The sequence below is a fragment of the Mustelus asterias genome, chromosome 2, assembly GCF_964213995.1.
Source record: "Mustelus asterias chromosome 2, sMusAst1.hap1.1, whole genome shotgun sequence".
Lineage (NCBI taxonomy): Eukaryota > Metazoa > Chordata > Chondrichthyes > Carcharhiniformes > Triakidae > Mustelus > Mustelus asterias.
Window position 1 is genome coordinate 135,333,001 of NC_135802.1, and position 12,465 is coordinate 135,345,465.

Below are 12,465 nucleotides of genomic sequence, written 5' to 3' on the forward strand. Positions count from 1 at the left end.
GTGTTGTGGGCAGAGGTTGGGAACTTCAACTCCTGACAGACCTTGGAGCTTTAGTGTGTGTCAGACCAGGGGCAGGTTGCACAGCGCAGTTCTACATCTTCATATTCTGTGGCCCAATGTGCCTGAGGAAGAAGGAAACCTGGGTCACGTGACTGGGAGTGGAGCACCATGTGAGAAGAGTCCCAGGCATGGGGTAGGGAGAGATCCCAAGAGGGAACAGTAACCGAAAAAGATCCCAGTTCCGTGAAAGAGAGGAGCAGAGAAATTGACTCCAAACAGGAAAAGGGCTGCAGGTAGCCAAAGGTAGGTGAAGCCCTGCTGCGGGCTGTTTGGGTAAAGATACCCTTCTGAATTAGTAGCATTCTGCTCACAGTGGACAAAGATCTGAAGTTGTGCTTGGTAGTATTCTCGGAAATCCATGTTGGCAGAACCTTGGGGGGGGGGGGGGGGGGAGGATTGAAACCTTGCAAGATGGACTTTTGATGATGCCATCCAAGTCTTGCAATTGAAGAGAGTTCAAGAGAAGCCCTGAAGATCCACAAAGGCAGCTGATAGTTGGTGACTGTGAGCTGTTGAGGCAAAGGCACCCCATTGGAGCAGTTGTGTTCTGCTTGCTGTGCTTTTGAGTTGGTGTTTTTTAGTGTGTATCCGAGAATCCAAGGGAATGGAATCTCAGAAGGTGAGATTGAAATCCTGTAAGGTGGGCCTTTATTGATGCCATCCAAGTTGGAGAGTGTTTTGGATAGAATTTCCAGGTTAGATTTTTGAAAGTGAAGGCTGGAGAAACAGTTTGAGAGATTGGTTGACATACGGCAATACTGATACTTGGGTGGGGGTTGAGAAATTCATGGACTCTGTCTTGTCCAAATCTGACACTCATTCTGCAGAGTGATGTGTTTGACCACAATTTGATTGTTAATTTTCATGTACCTCCTATTAACCCTGCATACAAGAAAGGCATTGTAAATTGTTGTCTTTTGACCGTGTATTGTAAAGAATGTTTTAGTTCAAAACCTGGGGAGTTTTGTGACCCTATTCTGTTAGCAAGTGTCTTGAATTTCAAATTCTGTATGCTTTAAATTTAAAAATTAATGGTCTGTAACCGGGTCTTAATAAAACTTTGGGGGTCTAGTCTAGGATTGTAACAATGTTAATGGCAGACCGAGGCAAATGTTGGTCACACGATGCATTTGAATACAATTCTGCTACTGATGGTCCACAATGCCTCGTGGATGCCTAATGTTGAGCTGCTTAATCCAGCTAGTCTATCCAATTTAACATGGTGCTAATGCCATACAACATAATAGATGGTGTGAAGACTGGACTGCATCTCCACAAGGACTATCTATGGTCATTCCTTTCAATATTGTTGTGGATAGATGCATCTGTAACAAGTGGATTGGTGAGAGTGAGGTCAAGTAGGTTATTTTCTCTTGTTGGTTCCTTCACCACCTGTTGCGGACCCAGTCCTTCAGGACTCTGTTAGCAGTGGGGCTGCCGAGCCACTCTTGGTGATGGACATTGAAGTCACCCACTCAGATTACGTACTGTGTCCTTAGTACCCAAGTGGTGTTCAACAAAGAGGAACATTGATTCTTCATCTGGAGAGGGGTGAGTTGATCAGCAGAAGGTTTTCTTGCCAGTGTTTGACCTGATGCCATGAGATTTCATGGTTTCTGAGTCAATTTTGAGGACCTTTGGGACAACACTAAAGTATTATACAATCATCTCTGATATATTTGTCCTGTCACTGATCGAGATGTCAAGGATTTTGGCAGTGTACACATGTTATGATTCTGAGAGTATGACTTAGGCTCCAAGTGGCCTTAACTAAAGTCATTCTGTGACTGACTGTGGTGGATTAATCTCTCCTCTTGCTCCTTGATATCTGCAGTCTTTGACACAGCCACACTGTGTCTCTTTCCCCTTTTCGGCTTGATAAAACTGACTGCTAAGTTCTACTCTTGACTGCCTGGTTGTAACCGGAACATCTTCAGTAATAGCTTAAATAAAAACTCTATGTTGGGAATATGCCATATTCCCTATTCAAAATACTTAGCAGATCAGATGACACCTTTGGAAAGAGAAATGGAATTACCTTTTCAGGTCGATGACTTTTCCAGCATCTTCTGTTTGATTTTGCTTTCTAGCATGAGCAATATTTTACTCGAGCTTCTCTTCCTATCCCTGCGTCATTATCTCAGAAATTTCTATCTTGCCTGCTTTGTCTTCCTAAAGTACACGTTGTTGCTTGGTGACATTACCTGCAGGCATGAAGCTCGTCAGCTTCCATACATGCACTAATGGCATGCAGTTCTTCATTGCCATCTTCAAACCCCTCTCGACCATTGTCCTTGTTTAACTTCAAGTTTTAGATGAGCTGCAGCTTCCTTGAGCTGAATAATGGGACACTAATACCACTCTCTTTGGCCCCCATCACAATTATCAAACCCTCTTTGGCCACCATCACAGGCTGAACCAGCTTGTTTGCGGCTTTGGTGTTCTTTACGAACGCAGGCAGAACTTGTATCCTTATTCTCTTCACCATAAGAATCGCTCACTTCCACCTCTGCTTTGCTTGTTTGAACTCCCAAATTTAAGATTTAGGATGCTGTCAGAATTGGATTGCTGCCTTGTAATTGATTCTGGCTTTTCATTTCACTTGCAATGTTTTTCAGCAAATAAAACGTCAAGCAGCTTCTGTCCACCTTCCTAATATCCACTTATTGGGCTTCCCACTTATTTGTTTCTCTGTAGGCATTAGTGAAGTGCAGGCAGGTGATCATAAATGATGCAAGGTGATATTTCTTCTGTTCCCCAGAATGTAGTGTCAGATCAGTGGATTCTGATTGTCAATTTCCTGGTGGTGCTTTCAAAAGGACAGTAAAATTGTCAGACTGTTGATTCTATGCAAGCTGTTTCCAACCACTACCTGTTTCCTTAACGTTTCAGTTTGCAGCAGTTACTGGATGTATTAAGATTGCTGGCGAGCAGTCATTGGAAAATGAAATTAGTGCAATGCGCAATCTATTTTAGGGTATTCTTTCCCTATTTGTTAGTGTACACAAACCGAGGAATGCATAATAAAAATAGAAAATACTGGAACAACCCAGGCCAGGCAGCATCTGTGTAGCGAAAGAGTTAATGTTTTGAGTTTGAATATCTCTTCAGAGCTAGAGAGAGGAATGTGATTGGTTTTATATTGTTGAAGAGGACTGTAAAATACATGTTGTCTGTCTTGACAATTGATGCAAGTTTTCGAGCCAAGCTGTTTTATAATCAATCAGATTGTGTAGGAGGTATAGACACCAAGGAGTGATTACGTGTAACAATTGTGTTGAGAGATTCTAATGGTATCCTAAATCTTAAACTCAAAACAGGCTGAATTTGTTAACTAATCTTGATTCAAATGGTTGTCTTAGTTAGAATCACTTGAGTGCCTTTAACAACTTATCTATTTTATGGAATGATTTTGTTTTCTTTGTTGGCAATAGGTGCAGACTCTGTGTATTTGCAATTTAGTCATGTTGTAAAATTAATGATTGTGCACAATCAGTGCTGTACAGGAATTTTGAAATTTTATGGCCCATGTGCATATTGTAAAACTGCACTGAATTATGGTGTAACTTTTTTTTCTCCTGGGATGTGTGTGTCACTGGATGGACCAGCTTTGACCATCCCTAATTGCACATCAGAAGGTGGTTGTAACCTCCCTTCTTGAACCATTGCAGTCCATGTAGTGCAGACGAAAACCACAGTGCTGGTGGGGAGGGAGTTCCAGGAATTTGACCCAGTAACAATGAAGGAATAGTGCTCTAGTTTCAAGTCAGGATGCTGTGTGGCTTGGAGGAGAACTTGATGTGATGTTCCCTGCATCTGCTGCCCATGCCTTTCTAAGTGGTACAGGTTGGAAGGTGCTGTCTAAGGACCTTTGGTATCTTGTGTACACTACTGCCACAGTATGTTGGTGGTGAAGGTGAATGTTTAACATGGTGGATGGGGTGACAATCAAGCAAGGTTGCTTTGTCCTGGATGATGTCCAGATGCTCTAGTGGAGCTGTATTCATCCAGGCAAGTGGAGTGTATTCCATTACACTCCTGACTTGAGCCTTGTAGATGATGGACAGACTTTTGTGGATTAAGTGGTGAGTTACCCTGAGATGGGGATCTACTGTGTTAGAGTTTCATTTGGTGTCTCACTGATGAGATCTTGAGACTTGTATGTTTAAACATAAACCATTTCTTTGTAATCCTTAACCAAATACATGTCCTACTTAAAGCCATGCATTGTGCTGCTCCCATGGAGGTTCCTTTGAGATTGTTCGTCAAGTCTATTACTATGTGACTCTATACATCATGCCATTCTCCAGTCCCACATTAACCCTTGCTCTGCCAAACACCTTTACGTTACACTGGCATTCGGATACATGCAGCAGCGTCCATAGACCTGTGTGAATGTGCAAAGTGGGTGCCCACCGGTGTGTGCGTGCATCTATGCCTGTGATCCTGCCCCCCCAGGTCGGGTGCACAGTTGCAGAAAGTGGGTGTATACAGACATGGGGGTGGTTGGAGTGCAGCGAAGCATCTCTTTCATGTGGTGGCAGTGTGCAGGTGTTGACCATGTCCCAGTTGGGATCACCTCAGCTCTGAACCAAAAAGCCTTGGGTTCTGAAACAGCTCCAGAGAGTTCAACAAAAAGTACTTGCATCAGGGGGCTGCTTTTCAGATGAGATGTTAGACCAAGCCCCATTTGCCCTCTTGGGTGGGCATGAAAGTTGCGTGACTTTATTTTTAAAGAGTAACAAGTGAGTTCTGTGTCCTGGCCCACATTTATCCTTTAGTCCACTTTGGGACATGAATTTGTATGTCACCAATGCCAGCTGTGGCCCATGTAGCATTAATGCATTGACTGGATTTAAACAGACAGCCTCCAAGTTTAATAATGTATTTTTATTTGTTTTCATTGTGTCACATGGATCCTGTGAAACCTGCATATTGGAGTTGGCCAGGACTGGAAGCGAGCTCACTTTACACAAGATCACAGTGAATTTAGAAAGTGGTGAAGGGCCTGCATTGATCTTGGGTTCGGTTACATTGCAATCTGCAAATTCAAACCAGTGCAAGATCGCTTTGTACCAGAAGTGTGGGTTGTAGACTCCTGAGTCATGCTCATAATTAATTTGCATTCAAGTGGAAGTTGCAATGTAACTATACTCTTAGCTAGCGATTGTGATTTGCTCTATTCTGATTAGGTGAGGAATTTGTGGGACACTTTTGAAGTGCAGTGGCTGTTATACAGACAAATGTGATGCCCAGCTCGTGCAGATCAGGGCCTCCTTGGTGGAGAAATAAAAAATCCAGATCCTTCCCATCTTCCCTCAGCCTTGTTGGCTCTTAGCGCTGCCTCCAACACCTGGTCTTGTGTTGAGTTGATAGAATCGGAATAGTCCAAGCAGGAAACTCAACTTCATACCTTCCTCTGATTTCCCAATGTTTTGAGAATTTGGTTGAGCATTATATTGTCTTGTGAATTGCTATTCATTGGATCAACTGCTGTGTGTCGAGTCCATTCAATCTTTAATTTTATTTCTTAATTTCATTACCCTTCATATGCCACAAAATGCTGGGTTTTTTTCCTTCCAGTATGCAGTGCTTTATATTTGTCTAGTAATTTAATTTTTGTTCACACCATATTCTTCAACTTGACTCCAATTAACCATATCTGTATGTTTTAATCTGAAGCAAGTTTTTTACGTTTTAAATAAATATTTTCTTATTAATTCCCTCTTGTAGCATCCATATACCCTCCCTTTCAAAGCAGATGGTTTTAGGCCAATCTCAAATCTTTGGAACAGTCAGGGGAGATCACTGTTTTTGAAATTTCCTTTTCCCATGGGAAAACATCTTGAGCGATTTGTTTGGGAACTGGTTATGTGGGGAAAAGCACGGCAGAAATTTAGATCTTGTTGTTCTGACCAGATAATATATTTTGGCAGCCATTGTCTCTGATATTGAAGCTCGTTCTTCACTTGGACTTGGTGCTATACACTGATCACTTCAATGTCTGCTGTACTGGCAACTATCAGTACAGTTGGCAATAAAAGCACATGAATGTCTCATAATCTCCTTCTAAAGAAGTGACATGTGGCACCCTTGGTTTGTCCCTTTTTCATCAGCAGCAATATAACAGTGATTTGTTGGGAAATAATTTAAACTTTCGTAATGGCTGGTAGTGCGATGCATAGTCTGGGACTTCTATTGTCAGATATTTGTTAGAGTCGTGTTATTTTGTAACTATGATAAAATTAAAACAGTTTTTCCTGCTAGGTGGGTAATTTTCAGCCACTTTTGGTTTCTGGATTTATTGCTATCACTAAACTTTTTATTTTCGTTTTGAAATGTTCCAAAATGTTGAGATTTGAGAGAATTTTGGATCTCCGTGAGTACTTGAGTGTGTAAGTTTTGTAAAGCTGCATAAACTGGGATTTGACCAAGAATAGACTATTCAGCCCCTCGAGCTTGTTTTACCATTCAGTGAGATCGTTGTTGATCTGTGACCTAACTCCACGCAACCTACCTTCTGCCTTGTATCTGTTAATACCTTTTGATAACAAATTAATGAACAATTGATCAAGCATCGGTTTGCATTTGCAGCAGCAAGTTCCAAACTTCAAGCATTCTTTGTGTGCGAGTATTTCCAAATTTCACTCCTGACCAGTCTGGCTCTAATTTTTTGGCTGGCCGACTGGACCTAGACTCCCAAGACAGCAGAAAGTTTTTCCCCACCTGCCATGTTTGTTCCTCATAACATTCCAAATTCCAGATGATCTGCTGCTAGTTTGTGTAATCTCTCCAGCTTTTGGAGGGCAGTTATTCTTCTAAATCTATATTACACTCCCTCCAAGGCCAGTAAATCTTTCCTAAGCTGTCGTGCCCAGAGCTGAACACTGTTCAGATATGAGAATGTTGGATTGCTGAAAACAAACTGGACTATGAGAGAATATTCAGACTTGGTAATCAAATATTTAAATTATGTTTTGCATCCAAACTTGCTGGGGCTGCCCGCGCGCACGTTTATTTTTAAGTGGCACTAGGTGCATTACCTGAAATCCGGCAACCTTGACACTGAGGCCCTGCCGGATTTTGAGTTGGATGGTTCAGGCTGTGGGCAGTTGGGTCAAGCTGGGTTGGGGGAGGTCAAGGGTTACTTTGTGCGCTGCTCTATCCCATCCATGCTCCAAGTGGCAAAGCCTATAACGAACCAGGAGTCTCACTGTGTTAATGCAGTGCCATGCAAATTGTTTGGGTAAGTTATGATTTAAAAATTTTACTTAATATTCCATGTACGGATTGTAATTATGAAGTGACCAGTTTTTGGACACTTTGGTGCACTACTTGTACTCTCATTTTCTTTCTTTCTTTCTCACCAAATCACGCAAATATGTTTCGTCCTGGTTGCCACTCGCACCCCATCTGTCGAAGTGGTGAAAATTATTTGCAAACTTTATTGCTAATTACAGAAAAAAAGCATAGAGAGGTCCATTTAAAGGTCAGATTTCCATTACTTTTATCTAAGGGACCCCTGAATTGTATACCTAATGGGTTTCTATTAAGTACTGTTACTCCAATTGCTGGAACCAAGCGGAAAAGCAAATAAGGACTTGCGTTTAAGTTGCAATTTTAACATGAATTCTGGATGTCTCAAAATGCTTCATCGACTGTTAAATGCTTTGATGCTGTTCTAGGAAAATGTAGCCATCAATTCGTGCTACAAAATCTGTGTATTTACAGGACAATACATTAACACAGTTAGATTAAGAGTAGTGTCCAGTTTCAATCATCTTGATGGGTGTTGTTAAGGTTTTGCAAATGGTACAATGGATCAAAGCAAGACACAGAACTGTGGAGAAGTTACAGTCCAGGTACCTTTTTAAATGAGTTGAGTGTTTGAGTCTCAACCACTAACTTCGGCAGTGAATTCCAGACGCTCACCACCCTCTGGGTGAAAATGATTTTCCTTGTGTCCCCTCTAATCATTTTACCAATCATCTTAAATCTGTGCTCCCTGGTAATGGATGCCTCAGTTGAGGAAAATAAGTCTTTGCTGTCTATCTTGCCTGGGCCCCTCATAATTTTGCACACTTCAATTGGGTGACCCCCCCTTAGACTCTGTTCTAACTCGAGTCTAGCCAGTCTCTCCTCATGGCTACAGTTTTCAAGCCCTGGCCACATTCTTGTAAATCTCTTTGGCATTCTCTCCAGAGTAATTATGTGCTTGTAATCTGGTGACCAGAGGTATAAATGAAATTCCAGCTGTGGCCTAACCATTGTTTTATACAGTTCCATCATTACATCCCTGCTTTTATATTCAATACCTTATCCAATAAAGGCAAGCATTCCATGTGTTTTCTTGATTACATTGTCCACCTGTCTTACCACTTCATGGACCTGTGGACATGCACACCAAGGTGTCTCACATCCTCAACCCTTCTTGTTTATTGCTTTGTTTGTCCTCCCCAAATGCATTACCCCTCACTTTTCCAGATTGAATTCCATTTGCCACTTCTCTGTCCACTCAACTAAAGCATTGATCTCATTCTGGGATCAACAACTCTTCACTATCAACCACATGGCCAATTTTTGTGTTATCTGCAATTTCCCAATCATGCCACCCACTTTTAAGTCTAAATCATTAATATACACAGTCAAGGCCTCAACGCTGAGCCCTGTGGAACATCACTATAAACTGTTTTTCCATTTGCAAAAAAAATCCATCAACCACTATCCTTTGTTTCCTATCACTGAGCCAAGTTTGGATGCTATCTTTCCCTGTAGCCCATGAGGTCTCACTTTTCTGACCAGTCTGCCATATGGAATCTTGTCAGCTGCTGTAATGAAATCCATGTTGACAATAGCCACTGCACTGCCCTCATCAATCCTCTTTGTTACTTCCTCAAACAAAACCATGCTGATTATCCCTGATCAATCCACACTTTTCTAAATTACAGTTTATCCTGTCTCTCAGAACGTTTTCCAATAAGTATATCTAGTAAGGATTGGAAGATGATCCTCTGGGCATTGGCTATTTTCTCCCTGGCTTCCTTCAACAGCCTGTGATACAATCCATCTGGCCCTGGTGATTTATCCATCTTCAAGGATGCCAGTACCCCTAGCACTTCCTCCTTCACCAGGCTTATTATTGTTTCTAATATTTCACACTGGAATGTTTTGTATCACCCCTCCCCTTAATGAAAACCAAAACAAAGTCCTCATTGAAAACCCTGTCCCCATCTTCTGCATCAACCCTGAAGTTACCATGTACATGTCTGGCCCTACCTTTCCTTAGTTATTCTCTTGCTCTTAATGCATTGGTTAATCATTTTAAGATTTTCTTTGATTTTACTTGAAGGTATTTGTCTAGGTTAGAACGTCTTTCTTTCCAAGATGGTTTTAAAGAGCTTGTTTCCGCAGTTTAGAAAATATATAGTTTGGAGCGATTTATTAGATGACGAAAGAACAAGATTGTGCTTGTGGAGACAGTTTGTTTCATTTTAAATGGATTAGGTCAGAGTCTTGAGCTGTGTAAAGGCAGCCCGATGTTAGATATTGGGATGTGGTTTTTCCAGAGGACAGTAGAAGAGGTAAACAATTGAATATGGACCAAATAGGTCTATTCCTGCCCATAATGTTTGTTGTTCTTTTCGCACTTGTGTTAAATTATGATATTTGAGGGATAAATCTTTGCTGAACTTTGCAAGAGAACGCTTTAATTTTATTCTAATAAATGCCATGAAATCTTTTTATACTTGTCTGTCTTTAAAATCAGTGAGTGGAGGCTGATGCCCTACAAGGAGTGGGTCACTTAGTTGGAAGCTGAAATGATATGTTAAGGACCTATGGCTGCAATATTGATCAACTTTCCCAAGTAATCTTGAAATGGAATATCTGTAAGTGAGCTAATAGGTCAGTGTATTCCAAACTTAAATCAATATGGCTGCGGATTTGTACCAAAACGCAAACGGAGGAAAATGTGAATAACATAAGGGGCAGCAAATGCAACTTGTAAAATGAATTCTGATCTTGGTGTGGTGGAGGAAAGATAAAGCATATTTTTATTTGGAGACAACCATGTGTTTTGGGAGAAATGGCCAGTGTGTCATTTTACAGGCAGGAGAGACAGGTTAAAAACCACTTTACACAAACTGTCTGGAAAATGTTTTAAAGTATTCTGTGGTGTGTTTTCTCAAACCCTCAGAGCAAACTTGTTATAATTAACTCAGAAGGTTTGTTTATTTCCCATTGAAAACCCTGGGGAGGAATATTCACAACTTCCCACTCCACTACATGGGGGCATGGAAAAGAGTTTTACAACACTGGACAGTAGCAGTACAAGATCCACAAATTAATATTAGTTTGTGATTTCCAGAGTTCAGCTGACTGAAGACCAGAGTTGTCGACTTCTCTTTACAATTGGTGCAGATACCATGAGATGAAGTTGGTACATTGAGACTGGGTCAGTTTTGCAAGTGCTGGTACAAATTCTCCCAGCACTGACTGGCTTCGTGGAACAGGATGTTGTTTAGCCTGGAGCTTTGCTTTTTGGTGTTTGCCAGTTAGGCCAAAGATGTTATGTTAAAATTGTCGAAAAGGCCAAAGGCTTGGGTCATATATGAACCACGAATGAGTTAATTGTAGTTTAACAATCATTTTCTGTGCTTCTGGCCAGAATCCATTGTTCCACTTTCGGAGGTGGCAATTAGCGTCTCTTCCAGTACAAAGTTTCGATCTCTCCCTTTTGTGATAGTTCAGGTTGAGGAGCCTGTTCAGCTGCACTTCTCTACTTTTGTTGATTACAAGGGTCTGTACGATGAGGTATGAAATTTCTGCGAGAGGAATTATTTTCTTGTAACTGCTGGTGGTGCCGCCCAGAACAAAGGGTCTGTCCTGTGGTCATATGACTTATAGCGACCATCTTTTTTGGTTCAGCAGAAAGTCCATTTACAAATGGCAAAAGAATAACGTTTTGGCTTTCTTTTCATGTCATATTGACTTGACAATTGCCATAGCACTGCCAATTGTCTGTACTTAATAAATACATGCATCTGCAATTCTTTTTCAAAATGTTAACACATACAGGCTTAAAATTGCTAAGTGATCTGTTTGCGAGGAGGTAACCAATTGATATTCAGTTTGTGGTAAGCAGTTGAACTTATCTGAAGGATAAAATCTTCTTCTATCTGAGCAGTCAAATTAAAATTCATTGTCTACAAACTGGGAAGAGCTGATTTCATCTGACGTATTTCTGTGCTTGGGATAGGAGAAATACTGTTGGTATTCCTGACCTTGACTTCTTGTCCTGCTTCAACATTTTAATGCAATGATGATGAAGCACTTTTACTACTTCCATCGAGGTCTCCCAAGTTTTGGAAATATTGGCATATTTTAAATTAATTTTCAGAGCATTTGAAATATTCTTTCCAGATAACCTGGCATTGCTAAGGATGAGTCAGAGGATGCTGAAGTGTGGTGGGTTGTTAAGAATAGTGCACACAGGAAGTGTCAGATGCATGCAGAAACTTTAATATATTTTAGCTGCAGTTTGTGAACTTGCTGCTGATTATCTGCTCTACTACTTTTTGATTCTGTAGTTTAACCATATGATTTTCACCTTTCAAAACAGATGTATATGATGTGTAACTTTGGGTGTGAAATAGTGCAGTTAAAAGCTCCAAATGTGGTTGAAAGTTAGTGCATGATCGCAACACTCATGGAAACGTGCACACTGCACTATTCTGTGAAGATGAAGTGAACTAGAGCCTGATGATTGTAACAGCTGCTGTTGGGATTAAAGCCTACCTTTTTGATCAAATGCAAATAACTTGAGGAACAAATGAAAAGAGGTGAGAGGTGCAGGGGCAGAGAGACTTGGGCAGGGAATTCCAGAGCTGAGGACTTAGACAACTGAGGACACTGTCATCATTGGTGGAGTGGTGATAAATTGGGGATACACAAGAGGCTGGAAATGACATTGTAGAGTTTTTGGAGGATTGTAGGGCTCGAGGGGAACACAAATGGGAGGGGTGAAGCTCTGGAGAGGCGAATGATTACTCGGATACGTGCATGTTGCTGCAAGTTTTCTGCCCATCATGCATTGTATATTTGGCAAGCATTGACATCTCAGTCAAGATGTTCAACATTTGTGATTTATTATCAACCATGTGATCTTGACAACATCTGCTCAAGCTTAGAATTATTCCTAGCTTTAGGTTGTTATCTATGCCTAGAGAAGAAAGTGTTTTGTTTAAAAATAAGGTCGACAACTCACTTCAAATGAGAAGTTAATGTTCTCTCTTGCTTTGTCTCTTCACTTGTTTACCTTGATATACCACCCTCCCTCTGCCAAACTGGTATTTGAAGCTTTCTGGGAAATGCTAGTTACTCTTAATTTTAGTATTGAGTGTGTAC

At 41.0% G+C, this 12,465-nt stretch overlaps 1 protein-coding gene across 1 annotated transcript in view; it reads left to right on the forward strand.

Annotated features, from left to right (window-relative positions):
• The window catches only part of LOC144503856 (transcription factor E2F3-like), a 62,443-nt gene that overhangs the window by 20,969 nt on the left and 29,009 nt on the right, over window positions 1-12,465 (forward strand). The window lies entirely within an intron of this gene.